Below are 4,931 nucleotides of genomic sequence, written 5' to 3' on the forward strand. Positions count from 1 at the left end.
GCCCGGCCCTACGGTGCCGGCCGCCGGCCTGGCCCGGGCTGCGGCTGCGGCTCCGGCTCGCGCTCCGCCTGGCGCTCGGGCCCCGGCCCCGGCGCCCGCCCGGGCTGCGCTCCATCGCGGCATCGCGGCTCCGCCCTCGGGCCCGCGCGCACCTGCCCGCCGGCTCGGCCGAGCTCCGCCCTCCGGCGCGCGCGCCGCCGCCGCCCGCCCCTTTGTCCGCCCCGCGCGCGCGCGTCCTCGCCCCACCCCGGGCGCGCGCTCAGGGACCCTCCGCGCCGCTCCGCCTTCCTGCCGCGCTGGGTCCTAACGCCCGGGAATGCGCGCTCGTGCTCTCTCTCCTCCCAGCCACATCTTTTCTAGGTCAAAGCCCACGAGAGGGCGAGAACGAGGTTAGAGAGGACTCGGGGGAGTCTGAGAGGGTCACCTGGTCCAGCTGCCCGCTCCTCGAGGGACCAGGCTGCCCCAGACTGTCCCAGTCTAGTCGTTGCTCATGGGGGAGGTGGGGATGGCGCCCGTGCGTATTTGGAGGAGCTGTGTGATCCCGCAAGCCGTTGCTTAGCCGACCGACTGGCCTGTCCTTCCTTCCTTCCCGTCTAGTTCAATCGAGACCTTGGAGACGTGACCGGGGGGCGCAGGTGGGGAGGGGAAGGGAGGCTTCGGGGGTCCATTCAGCCCAGGTGGCCCTGCTACCCTTGCGGTGGCCCAACCTTCTCCGGCTGGCCCCAGCTAAGGCGAGCAGGTGGAGTGCTCAGGTGCTGCAGAGTAGGGTCACGAGGGCGCACAGGGGCACAGGTGGACAAGCCCTGTTTGGTAGGCGGGGCAGCTCGCGGCAGAGATGGGTTGGGGACAACCCTCCCCACCTTCTCTGGCATCCCCAGCCCTCCTCCCGGCGGCCCTGCCCGCACCTGCTGTGACTTCCCCAGTCCAGCCTCCTCTTTCCAACCACACCGGCCCAGGCCCACGTAGACTCAGGTATGTGTGGGTGCGGCTGGGGTCAGGCCCAAGGTCAGGATGTGGCCAACCACAGCAGAGGTCTCCTCTGGGGGTGGGGTGGGGAGGGGGTTGTTTTCAAGAGAAGCAACCAAAAAATCCCTGTTTTCACATAAAAATCTTCAGACTTCCAGCTGTTTGGAAACACAGGATAGTGGGCTATGTGAAACCCACTGGGGACACTCCTGACGGGGGACTTTTGGCCCAGCTGACTTCCTGACTCTAAGCCTTTTCTGTCCATCAGCAACCTGTCGTTCAGAGCCCTGGCCCCATCTTCTTCCGGTGGCCTTGACCTCAGCCGTACTGTTCTGCTTGCTGCTCTGGGACACCTGCTGCCTGCCTCGCCCTTTTTGCTCAGGTACGTTCAACTTCCCACATCTGCAGAACCCTTATCTGCTTCTAGCTCTTCCAACAAGTCTTGATATAGAGGAGGCAACTGTGGCCTCAAAAGGGACAGGGGTAGGACCAGGCCTTGAAATGTTCCCAGCCACAGAGACCAAGAGCCTTCTGGTTCAAGCCCACCTCTGCAGGGACCACCCTGGGATTCCTCACCTGGCGTTTTGATGACCCAACCATGCAGGTAGTAAAGGTTCGTCAAAATGCATTGCAGGTAATCAGATCACAAGCGCCACCCCACCCCAAACCCTGCCCTTCCGGGATCTGCAGAGTTGGGGGAGACCTGCTTCTCAAAGAGGGTACACTTTCACGGGGAGGGGAGGAGCGTGCACAGCAAGGGGCCAACGGCACCTGATAAGTGGCCACTTGGGACACCTGTGTGCGTCCCATACTGGGGTGCTCGGTCCTGAATCCAGCTCCCTGCTAACGCATATCGTGAGAGGCGGCAGGGATTGGCCCAAGTACCCGTGCTCTTGTCGGGAAGTGGGGGAGACCTGGATGGAGTTCTAGGCTTTCTGACTTCTGGTTGGCCTGGCCTGGGCTGTTGTGGCCGCTGGGGGAGTGAGCCAGCAGATGGAAGAGCTTATCTCACTCAAATCCTGTCTCCCGTGTCTCTTCCTTTCAAAAAATAAACTCAGAAATGGAAGGAAGGAAAGAAAGAAAGTGAGAGAGAGAAAGAAAGAAAGAAAACCCATCTACTGTGTACATAAAGAGGCTCGCTCTGCTTCCCAGGAGCTCCTGGTGTAGCGCTGCCCTGCTCCCTGGGAACACTGGGCTCCTCCCAGAGCAGCTTGCCCTTGGCTTTGCTGGAAGTTCATCCTACACCTGTCTCATCCCTCTTCCAGAGCCTGCTCTTGCTGCCCAAAGGGTTCTTCCATTTCCCTCCTTCCCTCCCCAGTAAATCACGGTCTGCTTCTCAGAGGACGGAACCCACACGGTCCCTCTGAGTACAGGAACCGCAGCACCTGTTCTCAGGGGTGTGGCCCCTGCCCTTGACCACCCAGAGATAGGCCACTCTGGCTGGCTCAGAGGTTTGTTGCCATAGCAATGCTACCTTCCTGGCACTCTTGATGGATCGCAGAGCACAAAGATGAACCTTAGCTATGATTTCCCCAACATAGAAAAAAAAAATAAACTGAAATAGGGGCTGGTATTGTGCTAGCATCTCATACAACTGCTGGTTCGAGTCCCTGCTGCTCTAGTTCCAATCTGATTCCCTTGCTAATGTGTATGGGAGAGTAGCAGACGCTAGCCCCAATGCTTGGTTCCCTGCCATCCATGTAGGGGACTTGGAAGGCGTTCCAGGCTCCTGGCTTTGGGTGTGACATCGCTCTGGATATTGGGGGCCATTTGGAGGGAGTAAACCACATCAGATGGAAGATACTGTCTCTCTTCTGTGACTCTGTCTTGCAAGTAAATAAACCTTGAAAAACAAAACAAAACACAGCAGTCAGCACTGCACCCTGCCCTAGCAGACACCTGAGGCCAGGAACCCTGGGGACTTCTGAGCGTTAAGTGTTCACTGACTTGTCAGCTATTTCTGCTACTATCGAGGGAAGCGAGAAATTGCAAGAGCCTTTCATGTCCTTTGCCATCTTTGCACCATGATGTTTTTGGAATTCGGGGTATGCTGCTCGTTGCATGGCCTGCTGGGCAATTGTACTGGCCACACAGATAGTACCCACCCCCCTGTGGTGGCCTGGCACTCTGTCACAGTCTCCAGGCAGGGAGAGTGGCAAAGTACAGTATTCAATTCCCCTTGAGGATGCCGTGATGTTCCTCATTGCTCACAGAAGGTCGTGTGACGTGCTGTCCCCAGGATGGCCACCATCATGCCCAGGACATGGACACTGAAAACTAGCACACGCACAGCATGATCCATCAGGAGTCCTGCCTGGCAGATAGCCAAGTTCAAGTTGTGACAGATAAAGCCGAGAGGTTCCCCTGGAAACCCAGGCAGATCAGAAGGGAGTCGGCGTGGCGCGGCAGCTCTGAGAGCCTGCAGGCAGGATGCCTCTGAGGGCACAGCATGGCAGTGCCCAGGGAAAGCCCTACCTGTTGGTCACCACGCAGCCCTGCCCAGCCACGCTTGGGGCTGGAAATTCTGGTCCTTGCAGCTGATTGTGTCCTGGGTGGGGTAGGGATGGGATAGGGGGGCAGTGAGAGGAGCTGGGAAATCAGGAGTGGCCCTGCAAAGGGGGTGGCAGAGGGGCTGCATCTGTGTCCCTTTGTCTTTGGGCTTGCAAACGACCTGACACGCATAGGATTAGGGTTAGCCCTGCTTCCACTGAGAGTGCGCTCCGGTGGACACATCGCTGGATGCATTTTTTTTCTTTCTTTTAAGATTGATTTTATGGGCCCGGCGCGGTGGCGCAAGTGGTTAAAGGTCCTCGCTTTGCACGCCCGGGATCCCATATGGGCACGGGTTCTAATCCCAGCAGCCCCGCTTCCCCTTCCAGCTCCCTGCCTGTGGCCTGGGAAAGCAGTCGAGGACAGCCCAAAGCTTTGGGACCCTGCACCCGCGTGGGAGACCCGGAAGAGTCTCCTGGCTTCGGATCGGCGTAGTATCGGCCCGTTGCGCTCACTTGGGGAGTGAATCATCGGACGGAAGATCTTCCTCTCTGTCTCTCCTCTCTGTATATCTGCCTTTCCAATGAAAAAATAATAAAAATAAATCTTTAAAAAAAAAAGATTGATTTTATTTTTATTGGAAAGTCAGATGCACAGAGAGGAAGAGAGACAGAGAGGAAGATCTTCCATCCATTGATTCACTCCCCAAGCAGTCACAAGGGCCGGAGCTGAGCTGATCCGAAGCCAGGAACCCAGAGCCTCTTCCAGGTCTCTCACGCAGGTGCAGGGTCCCAAGGTCATCCCAAAGCCATCCTCGACTGCCTTCCTGGGCCACAGGCAGGAAGCAGGGCTGCCGGGATTAGAACCGGTGCCCAGATGGGATCCCAGTGCTTGCAAGGCGAGGAATTTTAGCTGTTGGGCTGCCCCCTGTAACCGTTTTTTTAGGACTGTACTTGCCCCATGTAGAGGGTTGATACTTCTGGATCCTGGGCCTCCGACATGTTCACAGTGGTTCTGGACAGGGGTCAGCGTTGTGGCTCCAAGGGTTAAATTACCACCTGCTTTGCATCAACATAGGCATTCCGTATCAGAGCAGTGGTTCGAGTCCCGGCTGCTCGGGTTCCCATCCAGCAACCTGCTAAATGTGCCTGGGATGGCAGGAGAAGATGATTCAAATGTTTGGATACTTGTCACCCACCTGGCTGTTGTGGTCATTTTGGGGGTAAACCAAGGGATGGAAGAGCTCTCTGTCTCTTCCTCTCTGTCTCTTTTTGTCTCAGAATTCCAAATAAAGAAGTTATTAAATATCAGAGGATCTGGATGTCTGTGCTCCTTGCACTGGGATGGGTCATCATGCTTGCAGTGTGAGGACCCCATCAGCTTTGAACCCAAGAGTGCAGAAAGCAACTTGCTCTCTGGTTGCAAACCCTCCTGTCCAAGGCAGGGACTCCCAGGGCTGGCTTGGTCCCAGTTAG

The sequence above is a fragment of the Ochotona curzoniae genome, unplaced genomic scaffold, assembly GCF_017591425.1.
Source record: "Ochotona curzoniae isolate NIBS_2020 unplaced genomic scaffold, NIBS_Ocur_1.0 contig_2321, whole genome shotgun sequence".
NCBI lineage: Eukaryota > Metazoa > Chordata > Mammalia > Lagomorpha > Ochotonidae > Ochotona > Ochotona curzoniae.